Source organism: Oncorhynchus mykiss, unplaced genomic scaffold, assembly GCF_013265735.2.
Source record: "Oncorhynchus mykiss isolate Arlee unplaced genomic scaffold, USDA_OmykA_1.1 un_scaffold_341, whole genome shotgun sequence".
Classification (NCBI taxonomy): Eukaryota; Metazoa; Chordata; class Actinopteri; order Salmoniformes; family Salmonidae; genus Oncorhynchus; species Oncorhynchus mykiss.
Genome location: NW_023493789.1, coordinates 2,108 through 23,481, shown reverse-complemented (window position 1 = coordinate 23,481; position 21,374 = coordinate 2,108). Strand labels below are relative to the sequence as shown.

Genomic DNA, 21,374 nt, shown 5'->3' with positions numbered 1-21,374 from the left:
ACCCACTGTTCCTAGGCTGTAAATAAGAATTGGTTCTTAACGGACTTGGTTAATTTTTTTATTTATCCTTTTGTCAGGTCGCTTTGTTTTGGGAACAAAACATTAGTGGCAGTTATTGTTTGGGACAATATACATGTTTGAGATCATTTGAAAAATAATTTTATTGAGAACCTTTGTTGGTTTATTAGCTTTGGTGTTGTGAGAATTTCTCATCAAAATAAATGGGGTCCACAGAAATTTGGTCCAAAAATGGTGTCCCCGCTAAAGAAGTTAATACCACTGGGCTAGTAGGAGTTACCACCCTATTTATTGTACAGCTCATTTCAAATCAGTCAAGGGAAGTGGCAAGGAGAGAGAAATGTGACAACGTCCCTACATCTCTAAAGGGATTCTACCCCCTTCTGTCGTATCATGTAGAGAAGGTTTTGGCTTGGACTTCCTCTTTCTGGGCAGCAGAGGAGGGGAGAGGGTGGTAGCCAGAGGTTCCTCTTTGACCCTGCAGTGGTGAGCGAGGGGACCCAACTTTAGGCTTCTTGGCTGGGGAGGCTTGATGGGTGGTGGGGCAGCTGTGCTGCGAGGATTGACAGGTTGACCAAACCCCACCAACCAGTTGATCTCACTCCATAGATCCCTGTGTCTGGGAAGATCATCAATCGCAGTCTTCATCAAAATCATGTCGGACAGAAATCACAAGGCAAAATGTTTCTCTTTCCTGCTGTAAGGGATCTGATTGGTCAGTGACTGGTGTCGTGTCTTTATCATAAAATTGAAGACTTAGTTTTTATCAAAGATTCTCTAATTAGTATTATGTGATTAAACTGATTAATCATGTAACTAACTAGGCAGTTGGGGCACCAAGGAAAATATTCAGATTACAAAGTTATAATTTCCTAAACTTTTCAGATATTTTATCTGATCAATTAGTCTTCGAATTAATGAATAATTTACTTTACCTCACGTTAGTCTCATTCCAAATGTCGTAAATTGTTGGTTATCTGCACGAACCCAGTCTTTACTATGAGTCATCCATACATCAATTGTCTTAAATCATTTATTAACTTAGTTTGTTTATGCATTACTAAGTAAAAATGGTTCGAAAAATGGCGGCTTGTTAGACAAAAGGGGATGTGGGGGTCACCTGAGAAGTCACCACAGAGTTGATAATTATAACAATTGAAATACTAATCCTTTGCACATGAACGCTCACTCATTCGGGAACAATTGCAATCAATATATATTTTTGCGCTCAGTGTGTCGTCTTGATAGCTGTTGAAAAGTTTGTTTATTTTGTAGAATTGTCGGTCGTGGTTAGAGGGGATAGTTCAGAGCGACATTCATTCATGTTTTGTAGAATGGCGATTGTCGTTCAATGATACCGAATTCCGAGCTGCAGACTAGTAATTAATATCAAAGACTTGTTCTTATTCTGTCGGTATCGATAGTCTAAGAGTTTAACCACGTGGTATGGTTAAAAGATTCAGCAATGGTCTGCAACCTTTGTCCTCTCGTAATGGCGAAAAACATGGTCTATTGAGGACTTCTCAAGATTGGGGTTTTATTCGGAATTGCAGAAAAGGGCCTGACCCTAACTGGGCTCATGGGCGGTCCTCTGATTTAGTTCAACTCAAAAGGGAATTGGGAGTTTCCTTCATTAAAAAGTCCAAAATCACATGACACAATTTTACAAACAGTATCATCCTCACTCATTCATCTTATACAACAATTAGATGTAAACCTCATATCTGAGGCTATTATATAAACAGCGTTATGGTAATGTGGCCGCACCGTCTTCCATGAGCTTCCCCAAAATGTAACGGACGGACCAGTTCGAAGCTGGATTCTTCACCCATCTTTTATACCTTCTCCGGAACATAAATGTTGTTCGGACCTCAAGTTCTGTGAGGTGGAAGCAATTTCTTTGTTCTCTATGAAACTTCCCTCTGTCTCTATACTGTGTGGCCATTGTCGTAGAAAATCGGTTCAAATATGACACTTGTAAGAACTTGTGAAATCAATATAGGCTTTTAATACAACGTAAAGCAAGCCGGAGTGGTCCGCGGAACACACGCTTTTCCAGAGCACTCGCTCTGATTCATACACATACAACATATGAGTCCATCCCACATGCAAATGAAGTTACTTCCCTCAGTCCATCTGCCACCATTATATCCCAATCTGTGCATCCTGCTTGTTCAGCTCGATAACGCCCATATCTGCTTTCAGTCAAGTTATAATGGTGACAGGACCTCTTCATGTCCCAAAAATAATACATGCCTATCTTATGCTATGGGCCCCCTTACGTTCAGCCTGGTGTGTTCTTTGGTATGTCTGTCCTTATTAGGACTCGTAGACTGTGTCTCTTCTGACATTCCTTCAGCATCTTCATGTCCTAAAAATATATGGCCTATGTCTATAGTCCATCAGTTGGTCATTTGGCTGACCCCCTCCTTTGTATGTCCCTCTGACCTTGGTATGTCCAGCTGTCCTATGCTCTCATGGCCTTACTCTGGCCTCCTGTCCTATACAATAGACAATGCATTTTACCAGAATGACAAATGCACTCCAAGTGTATCTTTCTCCTGTGTTACAGTATTATGTTTCTCCCTATATGTACATCTTTCTCCCACACCATGAGGCAGGGTCTTCTCTAGGAATTTGTGACCTCGCTGACCACAGCAGCCTGGTTGAAGGAGCAGAGAGGTGCTCTCTGTACCCAAAGAGGGCAACGTCATGACACTGGTTAACGAGTGACCTGATGGGACAGAGGTAGAGGAAGTGGTGGTGTCACCTTGGTAACCAGTCTTCCAGGGCCTTGCGTGTCTCCTCTGGGTTCTTGGTCCCACCTCTCGTCCGTCCCAGCCGGTTGGAGATTCGGTGGACGTGTGTGTGTGTGTGTGTACATAGACACACACACACAATAAAAACAAAAGATAGAATGAAAGTATCCCATGACGAGACGCCCACTATATAATCCAATAGAACTACCACTCTGCACCTGATCAGACCACATCACAACATGCAGACTAGAATATGGGATTTGTAGTCCTAAATGAGCCATACCTACCTTTGCCAGAGACCTGGTGCCAGGGGAGCCATCTTGGGTCCTACTCCAGGTAGTCGTACCAGGTCCTCCACTGTGTTAGGGATGTGATAATGGGATTTATTTGATCATGTCAATGATTAGAATATTCCACCCTGAAACCATATGATTGTATGAAATTGATTAGTCATGATGAAATTGATTAGAATAATGAGATTATTCTAATGGTGTGTGTGGTACCAATAAGTGAGTACTGATGGTGATGGTGGCCACACAAAATATTGACACTTTGGGCCCACTCACTTTTGTTGCCACTGTTTAGACATTAATGGCTGTGTGTTGAGTTATTTTGAGGGGACAGCAAATTTACACTGTTATACAAGCTGTACACTCACTACTTTACATTGTAGCAAAGTGTCATTTCTTCAGTGTTGTCACATGAAAACATATACTCAAATATTTACAAAAATGTGAGGGGTGTACTCACTTTTGTGATATACTGTATACATCCGTGTGTGTAGGTTGTCTATTATAGTATCTTAAAAACAGACTGAGCAAGATTCGGTGCCGACCTTGGTCGGGGCCACCGAGAGTACTTCCCAGGGTCTCCCTATCTTGAGGGAGGATGGGGAGTAAGTCACGGATTCCCCTAAACTTTGTCAGCTGGGTAGGAGAACATTGTGTGCTAATGTTAGTGTGAATGTGTGTGAGTGAGAAGCCAGTATAAAATGAATTGTTTTGTACAACAGACCAGCGCTCTCGTAAATAAACTTTCTGACTATCGTAGCTGGGCCTCCGTCTGATTCATTTCAACCAGTTTCTTACAAATTCTGGCCTTCAGGCTGAGTACTTCATTGAATTGGGTTTATGAACATTGAGAACATAATTCTCGTGACAGGATGTTACCTCTAAACTCCCTCTGGAGCATCACTGACGTTTGCTTCAGGTGCTTCACCTTGGTCTGGAGGGGGGAGGGGAGGGGAGGGGGGGGGGGGGGCGTAGGAGAGAAGACAGTAACGACTACCTCATCATCATCATGTGCAGTAACGACTACCTCATCTCTGTACCCCACACATAGAATTATCTGGAAGGTCCCTCAGTCGAGCAGTGAATTTCAAACACAGATTCAACCACAAAAACTAGGAAGGTTTTCCAATGTCTCATAAAGTAGAGCAGATGGGTTGGTAGATGGTTTAAAATAAAAAGCAGATATTGAATATCTCTTTCAACATGGTGAAGTTATCAATTACACTATGGATGGTGTGTCGATACACCCAGTCACTACAAAGATACAGGCGTCCTTCCCAACTCAGTTGCCAGAGAGGAAGGAAACTGCTCGGGGATTTTACCATGAGGCCAATGGTGACTTTAAAACAGTTACAGAGTTTAATGGCTGTGATAGGAGGGGATTCAATTATCTGTCCTGCGTTACCCCGGTGGAAGGAGTGTCTGGGATGCCTCTGGAGCATGAGCCATGTGCCCCTTTCAAAGCCAGCTCAAAACAAAGTGATGTAGGTCAAATCTAATTTTTTTTGTCACACATTTTATTTGTCACATGCGCGAATACAAGTGTAGACTTTACCGTGAAATGCTTACTTACAAGCCCTTAACCAACAGTGCAGTTCAAGAAGAAGAAAATATTGACCAAGTAGACTAAAATAAAAAGTAACACAATAAGAATAACAATAACGAGGCTATATACAAGGGGCACCGGTACCGAGTCCACAGGCTAGTTGAGGTAATCAACATGCTGCCTTGTTGACAATATGATCGAGCATTTGAAATGGCCGTTCAGTCTAATCGAACTCCCTGAATATCCAGCAGGTGCGAGCGCTTAGTAATTAGAAGGGAAAAAAGTCCGGAACTAAGGATATTTATAGGGACATGACCGATGGGGGTTGTTTACTTTCGACCGAGTCCACAAACAACCCGCTGCGGTGAGTATGCCTAGTGCACAGGTGCTATAGCAACTTGTGTTGCAATCATATACCCAAAAACAACCGTTTTTTTTTAAATGACTTGTATCTGGTCTTTTACAGGCTATACCAAATGCAATCCAAAAGGGTTTAGCAACATAATACTTTCTCCTCGTGCACGCTAGACACACTTTTGCAATCTGTGTTTGGCGCCCAGTTTCTAGCCCGATATATTGTAACTCGGTTTAGAAGAAACACTAACCTACATGCAATTGAGCCTTTTTTACCGACCCGTGTCTGCAGCCTGGTCTCATGGACTATAGGTAACATAGTAAAAGTAAATCTGCCAGGCTGGAATCTGTATGAGATGTTACGTTTGGTATTTTTACAGAAGACTGACAGCTACTTAAGGCAATAACCAAAAGGGTGGAGGGGTGGGTGTAGTAAAACTGACGTATAACATTTTGGGTAATAAGCACCATCTACTTAGGTAAAAGGGGTTAAGGTTAGCCAACATGCTAACCACCTTTACTCCTAATGTTTAGCCTAGATAATGTTAGCTACCTAGTTCATGTTGGCCACAACAAATTGGAATTTGTAAGATGTCTGTTAACAGCATATGAAATGGATGGACATCCACGACTGTAATACATATAAAATGTAATATCATACTTGGTTTTCGGTTTTGCGTACAAAATGATAGGGAATGGTCTGAGACCAGGTTGGTGCCTGTTTGGGGATGCTTCTCCCTGTCTGGTGGTATGTCAGTGGGTAGATGCTTCTGATATGGAGTGCATGGTTTGCAGTGCCCAGGAAAGAATTTTAAATTCAATTTTGGTCTCACCTGCTTCTCTGTAGACTTGTATTTTATTAGCCAACCCTTAACCTATATCTCCTGACCTGCTGTGGAAGCTCTAACCTTTTATAGGTGAAGTCAATTGACAATCTGGATCCCACACAACCTGTATACTGTGCAGTAGGAATACTGGGTCATAACAGACTTGTTGGTTTATTTTTCTCCTTTAGTCATGGTTCTTCCTGGGCTTAAGGTTTGGAGATGGATCCTCTTTGCCTGCATTCACTGGCTTTGTGTCTGTCAAGAGACTCCAAGACCGTAAGTCCATCTGCAGTTAGAATTTAGTGGTCAGACCTGCTTCTCTCGTCCCGGTTTAACGTTCTCTTGTCAGAGCAATTTTTCATCTCCCCTTTCTGCAGGTCTTTATCCCCCTGTATATTTCACCTGGCTTTGTGTTTAGAGATGTACTGATGTTCCTGTTGCCGGGTGTGTTCTCTGTAGGGTTTACATGGTAGCCGTTCCTGCAGTGATCCAGGCAGGCTCAGAGGCCAAGCTTTGTGCCAGCCTTCTGCAGCCCAACGAGACCCTGGTCATGACCGTATCTCTGATGGCCGACGGGCAGAACAAGAGACTTCTCCACCAGAGTTCTGACCAAGAGTTTCACCGCTGTGTCCAGTTTCAGGTCAGCCCAGCACTGGTGGACTTCCAGAACCATTCCATTAAGAGTGGACTGTACTGCTCAGCTTTGATGCATCGCTTAGGTTCTTTGTGCAATGCCAGCTTATTTTATGGTTAATGTCAGTGGTGACCTACCAGAACTTTCCTGTGATTCGGGCTCCAATTTGTACCAGGTTTTGATTGAATGCTAGTATATACTATTGAGACCATTTATATATGTAACTTACAGCAGGCTGAATGCATAATGGGATCCCTGCAGGAGTTAAACGCTCTACCTTGAAGTGGCTAGTGGCTCTTACCAACTGGGCCACACGGCACCACATTTGAATGTCCTATGTTATCGGTCCGTTTACCGACGTTGCCCTGTTTCCGGCCCTGACAGGCCCCTCGTGTGAAGAGCGACAAAGTGCAGAACTTTATGGTGGAGGTTCGAGGAGAAACATTCCTATCAACAGAGGAGAGAAGGGTCATGATCAAACCCTACAGCCCCATGACGTTCATCCAAACGGACAAACCAATCTACAAACCAGGACAAACGGGTAATGTTAGAGCCGGTACACCTTTAGTCTGGTTGCTAAGAAACGGGCCAATGTTCTGTAATGGTTTACTCCGGGGCGTTGACCTTTTTGGGCCCCTGACCCCATTTTGACATCAACAGTTATCCACGACCCCACCATGCTCCCTTTGTTTATTTGAGGCTATAACAGTTTTACAATGAAGTCCTGTCAGACTGAAATCTGAAGGAAGTATTGTTTGAAATGCATCAGGCAATAATTGTGTAGAAAAGAACCCCATCATTGCTGGCAAAGCTCTTCCCCAGTCTGGTCCCGTCCTCTCTGTTCTAACGGCATGCATTATGAGGATTGTAGAGGGAAACGGTAGACATCTGAAGAGCCTCGTTGTTCAGGAATGTAGTGCAGATGCAGTAAATCCCCCTGGGTTCACTCAGGATATGTACACTGGAATCAGGCTGGGAATCCTCAACCAGTATTTCTGGGAATCCTTGGAATTGAGAAAGTTGCCTGAAATTATGCTTCTAATATTCTCATTGTGTTTGTCTTGTCGTTGGCTGTTTACAGTGCTTTTTAGAGTCGTCACCTTGGATACCCATTTTAGCCCCGTCAATCAGCTGGTGAGTTGAAAATATACGTTTGAAAATAGTATTTTAGTTCAGTCTCTACTATTTCAATCCAAGATGCAGAAGTGTCACAATACTGTGATGGACAACGCAGTCTGGTATTATGTACAGCAATCAACCAGCCAGGACATGAGGTTTCCTTTCATATAGGTCAGATTGGAATGTATGGGGTCATCTTTTCCTGAGATTGAATTGCAAATGCTACATGTGATGTGTATGTTAAGTGACCAAGCCAATCACCTGTCTAGTAGCTGTAGACAGCGATGCTCTGTTTTGGCATTGGAGTTCTTAATGAAACCTGACCCCATCTCTTGTCTTTGCCCTTCACAGTACAACATTGTGGAACTTGAGGTAAGATCCTTGTTGGTGTAACTTTATGTTGACTGTCAGTGTAAAGACTGCAGCATTATGACTCCCCCTGCTAGCTAGGTCCTCACTTCCACCTACTGTAGAAGTTGGCTAAATGCATCCAATCAGCGTTGTGTGTAATCTGGGCCCTCTTCAGTAGATGACTGTTGCAGATAGAATTGACTCCTTGTCCTGTATACTGTTGTGAACTTTCCACAACGTTGTGTCCTGCTGAACATGCCCCTTCCTATGAACCAACAGGACGTTAATCACAACCGGATTGGACAGTGGGTCAACACTACATCCAGTGGCAACATTCTGCAGCTTTCTCACCCCCTGAACTCTGAAGCCCCTGTAGGATCCTATACCATTGTAGTGTGGATTGGTGGAGAGAAAATCTACCACAACTTCAAGGTAGAACAGTATGGTAGGTTGAGTTTCTCTTTCATGCTCGGTGATGTTGCATCACAATCCCGGAACGTTCTGGAGTTCACTGCTGTTCTTTTTATCTGTAGTTTTGCCCAAGTTTGAGATCAAAATGAACCTCACTGACAAGATCAGCGTTGTTCAAGAGGAGTATGAAGTGAAAGTGTGTGCAGAGTGAGTAAACACTATTGGTGATTTGCAATGTACTGTAGTTACAAGGTGATGTGGAACTCCACTACATGTCATTAATTATCTCATTACACGAAGGCAGACCTGGGTTCAACTGCTATTAGAAGTGTTACGTTTACTTTCACATTTCAAATGAAGGATTTGAAAATACAAGTAAATAACATTGTATTGGTCACAACACGTGTTTTGGTTCATGTTGAGGGTGCAGCGATATAGATGATCAATGCCAGAGGTATAGAATACAGTATAAACATATGAGATGAGTAATGCAAGGTATGTAAGCATTATTAGTGACTAGTATTCCAATGATGTCAAGTCTGTAGGCAGCAGCCTCTGCTAGTACTGTAGCTTAATTTGATAATACACTTGGAAATTGTTATGCATTTGAGGATACTCAAATACACTTATTTAAATATGCATGTGGTCTGCATTAATGACCCATGCTAATTGAAGACCTATAGTGCTACTGCTCAAGTCTTAAACTGCTGCTAGGATCCCTGAGATTTGTTAGTGGCATTTACGTGACCAGCTGGTTCTTCGGTCATAAAGCATCTCAGATTAGGATGGCTGTTCTAGGATCAGGTCCCAGCCTTGACATGTGACCTCGTTCATTATGATCTATAGTTAAAACTGATCCTGTTCTGAGGCTCTATGAATACAGGTCCAGATTCATTGACCGTGTTCAACGCCTGACTTCAAGCCTTTAGGTCTTATGTTTTTAATATGGTAACTGGATGCAGGAAGTTGACACTTGTCTTGTTGTGAATTGAAATCAGATACACGTATGGGCAGCCTGTACCTGGTAAAGCAGGGGTGAAGTTGTGCCGACCTTTGGTGGACAATGCAGTGATACCAATAACAGTTGATGAGCGAAATCCACAAGGAGTTCCTGATTACACACCTCCATGCCACAAAGAGTCAATAGAGGTCTGTCTGCTTTCCTAAAACGAGTAGTGCTGTTTTTACCAACCTATGACATTTTGAATGGGATTTAAATGTGTTTTTGTGGTTCTGCCTGCTTTTCCTAGATGGACCATACTGGCTGTGCTTCTTATGTCTTCAACATGGCACTTTTCACAAAGAATGCAGGAGAGAAATTGCTGGGAGACGTGTTTAGTTTCCATGCAGAAGTACAGGAGGAGGGGACAGGCAAGTCCTCATCACAATCATTATGAGATGCGTCATGTTGACTCAATACAAAACCCTTCATTTCACTTCAGCTGATGGCGACGTAACTATTGGCTGTTTCATTAGATCAGGTTCCCTAACTGTCCTGGGGTTCCCCCTGGGTTCATGTTTTGGTTTTTGCCCGAGCGCTACACAGCTGACTGGAATAACCATCTCATAATGTAGTTGTGATTAGAATCCGCTGTAGTGCCAGGGCAAGAAACTACACGGTGCACCCGGGGGGGGTCCCAGAACTGAGTTTGGGTTACTCTGCGTTGGTAAGAGCTTTTTGACCGTTGGTGCTGCAGCAGGGTTTTATATAATGCTGTTTTAATGTTCTGTGGAAGCTGCACTGCAATTCACTTTCTGCTTTGTGAAATAAAACCATATTTGTTTTAATTTGACAGGTATTACACTGTCAGAGGAGAGAAATGTAGAGCTCTCCTATGTGATTGGAGAATTCACATTTGTTGACACGCCCCAAATCTATGAGCATGGATCAATTATCGAAGGCAAGGTCAGTCCAACTGGTGTTCCTGTTGCATTGTGGATGCTTGGTTTGTCCTGCTTCCTGAACTACCAGTATGTGGTGTCACTTCATTCATACAACCCCCCCCCCCCCCCCCCCTTTTCTTCAGATAAATGCTGTTCGATATAACAACACACCCATCTCTGACATGTTAGTCTACCTGTTCGAGGAGAAAGGCTGGTCCTCATATCTACGACTACAGAACCTAACCACGGACAGTCGTGGTATTGCCAGGTTCTCCGTCAACACAACCAGTCTGCCCAAAGAGAATATTAACCTCGTAGTGAGTATGATTCCTTCTAGGTTTGAGAGACTTTATAATCGATGCCAGTCTCTGGGCCTATACAATATCTACATCTTAAATAGAACTATAATAAAGTTTAATTAGTTAATCTGATTAATAATGTTAATTCATAAGGAAGGGATTGGCTTTTTAAGCAAGCAAAAAGGGTCGTTAACCTGTGGTTGAACCGACTCAACTTAGCTCTGGGATGTTTAGATAAGGTAGAGTTCTCCATTATCTGGAACTGTCTTCTAAATAGTGATGGATGAAGGTGAAGATTCCAGAAGTGAATCTGGATAAGTGTGTCTGGAGTGAGCGAGCTAGTGGGTTGGAATCAACTGTTGAACCTGTTCTGTCCTGGTCATAGGAGGAAAGACATTTTATAACCTATGACGTCATATTTTGTATATAAACTGTTGGGGGTTTCATGGCAGCGAGCTCTGAGAATAAATACTGTCCATCTAATTTTGATAAGACTGGTCCCTGTCTATTTTATACAAATAACAATCTTACAAATTCTTAAACAGAGTGCATTTAATTAATGAACACACATAGGAATTATGACATTCCTGTGACGGGGGAACCAAAACGTGCACCGCTTGGGGTCCCCAGGACAGTTGGGGAAACGATGCCCAGAGGTCATGACCCTAACAGGCTAGGTGGAAGTAAGGTGGATCTGTTACCATATTGCTTCCTGTCATCCTCTCAGATCCCCGTTGTATATAGGAGGGGCTCTAGGGGTTGATTTAGGATTGGGCCTTTAGTTAGACTCTTCCTTTTGTTCCTTTCCAGGTGAGCGACACCCCACAAGTGGAGTACCCAGGATACAGGGTCCCCTATTTCAACAGAGGGCAACACCTACTCTCGCTGATCCAGCCCGCTGCCCCTGACATTAAACCGTCCAGCTCCCTGGCTATTCAGAAGGTGGAGAAACCACTGGCGTGTGGGCAGGCGGTGTCCATCACCATCCGCTATGCCATCGTAGGGGAGACTGTCCCAAAGGGCTCTGTGGCTGTCCTCTACCTGGTGAGTAGAACCAGGAACAACCTGCAAACCCATGGTGCCTCAAACAGCACCATATTTCCTATTTGCACTCCTTTTGACCAGGATCATGTCAGGCCCGAGCCACACTTTCAAAGGAAGGATGTTCCTAAACTACACCAATACTCCTAATCAACCACTGTAACCCAACCTTGCTCATGTTACAAATTGGAATTCGTAATATATAAATAATACATTTAGCGAAGTCATAACCGATATAAAATGGATGATGGGCATCCACAAATGAATAGGTGCTAACGTATCCTACTAATGGGAGTCGTGGATTTGTTAACCGTGTTACGTCTACCCCATGAGTCCAGGTTGCAACGTCTCCACTCTGTTGCTGAGAACTGTTTCCTTTCCCTCCAGGCCTTGTCCAGAGGGGTCATAGTTCAGCATGGACACATCAATGTTACTGTGCAGCAGGACAGTCCTGGTGAGTGAGTTTCATGAAGTGATTCTGAACGTTCTGGAAGGTGCTTAATGAGTGACCTGCTCTTTGCGTTGCAGTAGCCGAGGGTGACGTCACCTTGACGTTGGCAGTGGTCCCAGAGATGGCGCCGGTGGTTCAGCTCCTGGTGTACAGTATGCTACCCAGTGAGACTGTCATCGCCCACAGCATGAACTTCCCCACTGAGAAATGCTTCAGGAACAAGGTGTGTGTGTGTGTGTGGAGGAGTCTGGCATATCCCCAGTGACTGTACATCACAAACATTGTTGTCATTTTATGAAAGGTGTCCAGTATTTCCATACCTGGAGTAATGGTATCTGTGTCTGCCAGGTGTTGGTGGAGTTCTCACCCTCCAACGCTGTCCCAGGGGAGGAGAACACCCTGCATCTCTCGGCCCGGCCCGGTTCCCTCTGTGGGCTCAGTGCTGTTGACCAGAGTGTTGGCATCATGGAGCCAGGGAAGAGGCTGGATGCTGACAAGGTAACACAGCTCACTGAAGTGAACAACAGTGGTACCACCATACCTACTGTTTTGGTGGTGCTGGGAATACAACCAGTGACCACAGCAGACATGGAGTGGATCTGTTCACTGTTGGGAGCTTTTATCAAATGTGATGGGACTCATTCTCTGGCTTGAGGCCCACTTTCTATTGACTCTCAGTAACTGGAAAGCACCTCCTTGTTGATGGGACAACTTTCTAAACGTTTAGCAATGGACAACAAAATGGAGTGTTTCCCCAAGTAGTCGTTTCAGTCTGTTCTGTTTGGTCCCCAATGAACAAGGTCATTTCACACCTCCCTGTTGTCCCATTCCAGATATTTGATTTGCTACCGGTCAAGGAGACGACCTATGTTCCCTACGAGCTTGAAGATCCAGTAGCATGTTTACGCGTTAGACCAAGGAGATCCATAATACCACACCCATATGGACCGTCTGAGCAGACAAATGATCCTTATGCAGCTTTTCAGGTAAATATTTCTGCCCTGTTTTCTCAACTTGAAGCCTCTTCTTTCTGGGAAGAATCAGTCACCATACTGTTACAATGTGTTAAACTTAATAGAATGACAAACTGACTTTTATTACTAAATTGGTTCTGCTTTTTTCTAGACACTGGGATTGAAGCTAGCGACTAACCTGGATATAAGAGTACCTTCCTGCCTCAGTTACCAGGGGAACCAGTACTATCGCTCCTATGGTGAGATGTCCTTACCAACCCTTATTCTCATTGCCAAGTCTAATGAATCTTGGGTTATGGATGACCATTTGCTAGAATAACAAAGCCTGGTTAAACTGGTCTAAACACTGCATGCACTCACTGAGCCCAGCAGCATTCAGTCTATGTTTTGTGTTGGTAGTAGCTTACAGCCTAATGGCTAGGCCTGGATCAGCGGGTCCTAGACTTGAAATGGCTGTGGCTGGTGGACTTGCCGCTCCACCTCCGCCACCCATACAGACGGTCCGTACATTCTTCCCTGAGACATGGATTTGGGACCTTGTGGAAGTTGGGTAAGTGCTCTGCAGAGTGAGGCCGACCTCTTGTGAAAGCCCTCTTAGCTCTTGCCTCGTATCCAAACAGTAGTGGTGTAGATTAGGAACCTGAACCTCTGTAAACTGTAGGTCAGCTTCCTCTTAGGAAATACCCTTTGACCTCAATGGGTGTCCCTGGTTAGATAAAGCTTAAATGCATTTGTAACAACAAACTGTGTTGAAATTAGTCTTTCTCTATTAGACACGTGGTGGCTTTCTGTTTGAACTCTGACCTCTGTATTCCAGGGAGTCTGGATCTTTAGATGTCCCCCTGACAGTCCCAGACACCATCACCACCTGGGAGAACTGAGGTCTTCTGCCATGGCCCCCAGTGGCTTTGGTCTGGCTCCTCTGGTGGAGCTCACGGTCTTCCAGCCCTTCTTCCTGGAGCTCACCCCTGCCCTACTCAGTCATCCGGGGAGAGCACTTTGAGCTGAAGGCCACTGTGTTTAACTACCTCTCCAAGTGCATCATGGTACGACGCTGCACCAGGATGGTTTCTTGAGTTGTATTGTTTGTGTCGTACCACGTTATCTTACCCCGTGCTCCTCTTTGGCAGGTTTCTGTGACTCCAGCTCTTTCCTCAGACTACACTCTCACACCCTTGCGTGATGTCCAGGACTCCTCGTGCTTGTGTGCCAATGGACGAAAGACCTTCAGTTGGACTATGGCCCCCTCTGTCCTGGGTTAGTCTTCATCTGTTCAAACGGCAGAATGGATGTCAACCTGAGTTGTGTACTGGCACCGTATTGGCTGTTGTGTATGGCACCGTATTGGATGTTGTGTAACCTGCGCTGTCCTGTGTGTAGGGGTTTTTGAACGTGTCTGTTAGTGCGGCGGCTGTCCGGTCCCAGACTGCGTGGTGACAACGGGGTTGTGAACGTACCGGAGAGGGGACGCGTTGACACAGTCACACGGAAGCCTGCTGGTGAAGGTATGTAGTCTACCGCTGTGGGAGAACTAACGTTAGGTAGCACAGATACTGTCTAGTGGAACTGCCTCTGAAATGAATCCCTCTCCTCCTCCAGGCTGAGGGAACAGAGAAGAGCCACACCTACAACTGGTTGCTGTGTCCTACTGGTCAGTAATGAATCAACGTTGAATGTTTACGGTGGTTGACGTGATCATCTTCATTCAGCTCCTCTTTGTGTCCACAGGAGAAGCTCTGACGGAGGAGGTGGAACTGCAACTTCCCCAGAATGTGGTGGATGGCTCTGCTAGGATTTCCCTCTCGGTTCTGGGTAAAATAAACCGTTGTGGTGGGAAGACTAACCTTCTCCAGTGACGATGCTGCTGTTTGCTGAAGAGAACAGTCTGTAACAGAAGTCCCTTGTTTCTCTGTAGGGGACATCCTGGGTCGGGCCCTCAACAACCTGGATGGACTGTTGCAGATGCCGTATGGGTGTGGGGAGCAGAATATGGCCCTGCTCTCCCCCAATATCTACATCTGGAGTACCTGAGGAACACAGAGCAGCTCACGCCAGCCATCCTAGAAAAGGCTACCAAGTTCCTCACTAGTGGTAGGAGAGTCCCTTCAAATCTGTCCTTGATTAGATGCCAAATCCACAAACCGGGCTGGATTGTCCAATTAGAGGATTTCGTTTTCTATTTTAAAGTGTTTCTCCACGGTGTACCCTGCTGTCATGGTAAAGGCAGAGCTGCATAACAGATGATATCAATGGCTTAACAAAACAAAACTGACCCAACACATGGTTTCTACTGAAGTCATTGATGGGTAGAAATATTGACACTGTCTCATAGCACCCTATTCCTTACATAGGGCAGGACTCTCCAACCTTGTTACTGTCCTGTATGTAGGTTTTCACTCCAACCCTAATCTCGCTCCCCTTCTAATAATTAGCTGGTTGAATGGGGTTAATTACAACTTGGTTGGAGGGTAGCTCTCCGTGAACAGGGTTGGAGAGCCCTGAGATATAAGGAGCCGTTTGGGGCACAACTCTGAGAATAGAACAAGCGCTTGGTCACCGTTGATGATAAAAACCCACCGGCAGGTTACCAACGGCAGCTGAACTACAAGAATGCCGATGGTGCGTACAGCACGTTTGGACAAGGCTTGGGGAACACCTGGTGAGTACTTGGCTTGTTTTTCACCTACTGGTAGTTTTAATGACATATTGACCAATCAAATGGCATCTCTGGCATGGAGACGATGGATAGGACAGCTGATGTGTGTGTGTGTGACGTCATGACTTGGAGCTTGACGATATGATGTCATGGCTTTTAAATGAATCCACTTCTTTCTTCAGGCTGACTGCTTTTGTCTTGAGATCCTTTGGCAAAGCCCTGTCTTTCATCTATGTTGACCCGGCAACGATGGAGCAATCCAAGACTTGGTTGGAACGTCAACAAGGCCAACGTGGCTGTTTCAGAACTTTAGGGAAGCTCTTGAACAACAGAATGAAGGTATTATATTGCTAATAAACAGGTTGTCTGTTTCGTCAGACCGGCCGTAGTTTGATTTCAACAGGCTAGATACAGTTGGTGTCTTGACATTGTTTTCTAGGGTGGAGTGACGGATGAAGTCACACTGACGGCTTACATCACTGCTTCAATGCTGGAGCTCAACATGTCCGTGACGGTAAGTAGCTTCACTCCATGGAACCATTTCTCACACCGTCATTACAGGCAACTCATTCAGCCTCCTGTATGACATCTGTTTACATCAACTGTCAAATAAAAAAAAAATATTTGTCACAGAGCGGCATAGGCAAGATGCAGTAGATGGTATTGAGTGCAGTATATACATATACATATGAGATGAATAATGTAGGGTATGACAAACATTATATTAGGTAGCATTGTTTTAAAGTGGCTAGTGATATATTTTACATTCCCATCAATTCCCATTATTAAAGTGGCTGGTGTTGAGTCAGTGTCAGTGTGTTGGCAGCAGCCACTCAATGTTAGTGGTGGCTGTTTAACAGTCTGATGGCCTTGAGATAGAAGCTGTTTTTCAGTCTCTCGGTCCCAGCTTTGATGCACCTGTACTGACCTCGCCTTCTGGATGATAGCGGGGTGAACAGGCAGTGGCTCGGGTGGTTGTTGTCCTTGATCTTTATGGCCTTCCTGTGACATCGGGTGGTGTAGGTGTCCTGGAGGGCAGGTAGTTTGCCCCCGGTGATGCGTTGTGCAGACCTCACTACCCTCTGGAGAGCCTTACGGTTGAGGGCGGAGCAGTTGCCGTACCAGGCGGTGATACAGCCCAACAGGATGCTCTCGATTGTGCATCTGTAGAAGTTTGTGCTTTTGGTGACAAGCCGAATTTCTTCAGCCTCCTGAGGTTGAAGAGGCGCTGCTGCGCCTTCTTCACGATGCTGTCTGTGTGGGTGGACCAATTCAGTTTCTCTGTGTACGCCGAGGAACTTAACTTACTACCCTCTCCACTACTGTTCCATCGATGTGGATGGAACAGCTTCTACGATGTAGTGAAGTAATTTCTCTGCAAGTAGCCTATGAAATAACAGAATGGGCTTAGATCTGTTACTACTGATATTAGGCTCCGTATGCTACTGTAAAGTGAGAAAGGAAATGTGCTCTAGTCTGGCCCAGATCTGTTGGCGTCTGATTTTTCAGCTTTATTTTTAGAGTGCCATGCCTCTTTAGTAGGGGACCTCTGCATATACACAAATTATACCCTTTACAAACGTAATAAAATGTACAAGGAAAAACAATCCCGTTCCTCAGCAAAAAGTGTTCCCTAATCAACAATTTGAACTGCCTGAGGCCCCAGAACAGCAAGTTGAATGGAACCCAGTCCAAACTGATCTGGGACCAGGCTGTCTTTTAATGTGCTGCTGTCATTCTGTGCTCTAGGATCCTGTTGTGGACCACAGCTTGTCTTGCCTGAAGAACTCCACCAGTGATTTGTCCAACACCTACGCTACTGCTCTGCTGGCCTACACCTTCACCCTGGCAGGTGACATGGAGACACGGGCCCGGCTTCTGCAGCACCTCGACACCATCTCATTTCAAGAGGGTGAGCTATATCCTGGTAGCGCTGTCTTGCCTTGATTGAGCATGCCTGGATAATGGATTACTCCTAAAAGTGCAAACCCTCAGACTATCTGGCACTCCAGAGAGGCCCAATAAAATGATTAATTTTAAATTATTGTTAAGAAGAAAAAAATACTCTTGCTCCTAAAAAATGTTTTGGACATGAATTGGGGAGGTCAGAACTTTGTATTGTGTAGTCTGTATTAGGATGAATAAGCTAGTCCTTATTCTGGTGTGTGTGCTCCTCAACCCTCAGGGGGTCTCCTGCACTGGTCCCAGTCCTCCTCGGAGACCTCACCCTCCCTGGAGGTGGAGATCAGCTCCTACGTTCTGCTGGCGTCCCTCAGTGCCTCTTCTCGGTCGACCTCTGACCTGGGCTACGCCTCCCGCATCGTCAGGTGGCTGGTGAGGCAGCAGAACGCCTACGGAGGCTTCTCTTCCACCCAGGTATACTTTCTAAACACCAGTGGTCTGAAATGGTGCACTAGTACAAACATTGACTCGTATCAGACCACAGGGCATGTGTTCTTCATGTCCAACCTGGTGAGGCTCCCTTCCACTGATGGAGCCTAGAAACCATCATCGTAATGGATGGAATTGGGATTTAGTCACTTTAGCAACTGTTCAATGTGAGAAATATTCAACCCTTTTAAAATGGTCTCTCTTCATTTTGAACTGATTGTCCTGTGGTGTGCATGTCTAGGACACGGTGGTGGCCCTCCAGGCCCTGGCTCTCTACTCCACCAGGGTGTTCAGTAGAGGAGGAGCCAGCACAGTGACGGTCAGGTCTCCCAGTGGGGACCGGTGCCTCTTCCATGTGAACCAAAACAACAAGCTGCTGTACCAGGAGAGGGCGCTGCAGGACACAGAAGGGAAGTACAGCGTTGAAGTGCAGGGCAGTGCTTGTGCCTCAGTGCAGGTCAGTGAAAACACATCTCTCCTCCAGTCCTGTGGCGCAAGATGCCCTTTAATACACAGTACAGGGAAGCTGTTTCTTCTGGCTCATAAAATGTTTGTATTCGGACAGGATGGTTTCCCTGACTTCCTCTTCTCTATCCCAGGTGGTGCTCCGCTACAACGTCCCTACTCCTACCAGAAGCACAACGCTCAGTATCCAGGTGACTCCAGAGGTGGACTGCAACAGGAAGTCTTTGAGACCCAGAGTCACGCTGAAGCTCCAGTCTCGGTCAGAATGAAGGACATATTTGTATGAATTCTAGTAAATGTGTGACCTGCAGAATGGGTTTGACCCAAATGAATTAGTTTTGTTATACCTGTGTATATTGACCTTCTAGTTGGTACCTCGGCTTGGATCAGTCAGAATGCTTATCTGGTCTTTATGGATAAAAAAATCAGCTGTCAATCATCTTTCTCAGATATCATGGAAAGGAGCTCACCACCAATATGATTATAGTGGATTTGAAAATGCTCTCTGGGTTTTCTCCATATCCAGACTCTTTGGGGAGGGTGAGTTGTTGGGACCTTTATCCATGGAGGTCTTGCCTCGTCTGTGTCCCTTTGTTTAAGGATGACGGTTCTTTGTTCATGCGATATCAATGACTTGTCTTCACAGCTGCGGGGTTCAAGTCAAGTGGATCGTGTTGATATCAAAGATGACCATGTGTTAATGTACTTGACAGAGGTGAGGTGAAAACCATCTATCAGTCTGAAACCATTCACATGGCACTTCATATAATGGGCTTCATTAAACATAATATATTTTGATGTACAGTAACTTCTGCTTTGATCATTTAATGACCCGTTTGTTTGTTTTTCTCCCAACAGCTGACATCACTTCCTTTCCACATCACCCTGGACATCATACAGGAGTTCCCAGTACAGAATCTAAAGCCAGCAGTGGTCAAGATCTATGACTACTACCAGCCAAGTAAGTTACTCTACTAACCCTCCCCAAAACGTTATTTTTAACCTCTTGTGAGGAACATTTGGTCAAGTTGTTTTCATTTACTGAGACGAAGCTGTCTTACGGTTACAGGTGACCAGGCTGAGACAGAATACGTCTTCCCTTGCAACTAGGGGTTCCAAGCTGTGAGCTACTTGAAATCTGGAGTTATTGGTGAATTGTGTACTATACATGATTTAGGGAGCCAGTCTTCCTTTAATCTAAATGTTGGTCAGTTTGCTAAAGGATTCATTAAATGTCTTTGCTCCTCGACAGATGGAAGAAGATGACATTGATGTCACACCTGCAACCCTTGAGATGTCTTTCAAGTGCTGAAGTAAAACTATGGATCTGGAAATAAAGTGTTTCATTAAAACCCTTTTCTGGAGCCTGTTGTCTCTGAGCAGTGAGGTGAATATTGAGGCAGTGGTGTTCATCCTGGGGTACATTAAGCAATGTGATTGGGTCCAGTAAACAGAGCAGCTCTCTGGAGGTGTAGTTTCCATCTGTGCTGTTAATCAGGGTCGCCAACTGTACAAAGTTGTAAATGTTGTACGCAACGTTTGGGTTCTCATCTCTTTTGTTCCTCAGTCTGTGACATGGACGCCTGTAGTTGTGAAGGCCTGCTTCTCATCAGGGAATGGGCCAGGACATATTACCACTAAATGACATGTCTTACTGTGATCTCCTGATGAATGGTGTGGGCAGGATGTGGTGGTAAACGCCTCACAAATCAATGAGACTGACGACCCAACATACTCTAGAGCCCTACTGACAACACTGATGAACCAACAGATACTGTAGAGCCCTACTGACAACGACTCGCATCTCGTTCATAGACTTTAGTATGCAAACATACTGGGATTAAGAGTAGCTGTGAAAAGCAGTGTTTATGACCTGACAATGGGACAGAAAAGACCATGTTCTGGGTTGACTGACAGCTCAGCATGTACAGTAAACTAAGTAATTCTCTACTTTTGACGGCGGTACAATACCAGATGTTTCGGTTCAGATTTAGCAAGCCCTCTTGATTGGACAGTACTCAGCAATTCTTAAACAATAGTGAACACAAATATATCACCATGTGAATTGTTCCCATGTTTCATGAGATGAAATGAAAGATCCCATTAATGTCCCATACGCACAAAGAAAGCTCTCATTGTGCACAAATTTGAGCATTTTGACTTTTCCAAGGTTATCCATCCACTTGACAGATGACACGTGCTCACCTTGTGCTGAGGACAATGAGGCCGCACTGAAATGTGCATTTGTCGCAATGCCACAGCTGTCAAATTGAGGGCGCGGCAATTGGCATGCTGACTGCAGAAATGTCTGCCAGAGCTGTTGCCAGATGATTGAGTCATTTCTCTAATGTTTCCCGCATCAAAAAGTCATTTGTAAAGAATTTGCCAGTACTTCCAACCGGCCTCACAACCAGGAATTGTAATCCTGCCAGCCCAGGAACTCCACATCCGGCTTCACCTGCAGCATCGTCTGAGACCAGCCACCTGGCAGCTGATGAAACAAGTATTTCTGGCTGTAGTAAAGCCTTTTTGTGGGGGGGGGGGACTCATTCTGATTGTCTGGCTCAGTGGGTGGGCCTATCCCTCCCATGACTGCGCCCCTGCCCAGTCACATGTAATCATAGATCAGGCCTAATTTATTTCAATTGACTGCGTTCCTTATGAACTGTAACTTCTTGAAGTTGTTGCATGTATATTAATGGATAATATCAACTCACTTAAGGGTGAAATGATATCAAGTGTATTCTACCCATAAACTCAGATTAGGACCCTGACAGTCAGTTGGATCCAGCAAGGCAGTGGTCACCAAACCACCTTGTCTCCAGGGGGAACTCAATCACTTGTGGCTGAGTAACAGGTGTTTTACACACATTGTTAATTCCAAATGGACCTCTGACCCCTACA

At 44.9% G+C, this 21,374-nt stretch overlaps 1 pseudogene; it reads left to right on the top strand.

Annotated features, from left to right (window-relative positions):
- The first annotated feature begins 5,984 nt into the window (after positions 1-5,984).
- On the top strand, positions 5,985-19,594 carry LOC110513709 (annotated as a pseudogene).
- The last annotated feature ends 1,780 nt before the right edge of the window (positions 19,595-21,374 follow it).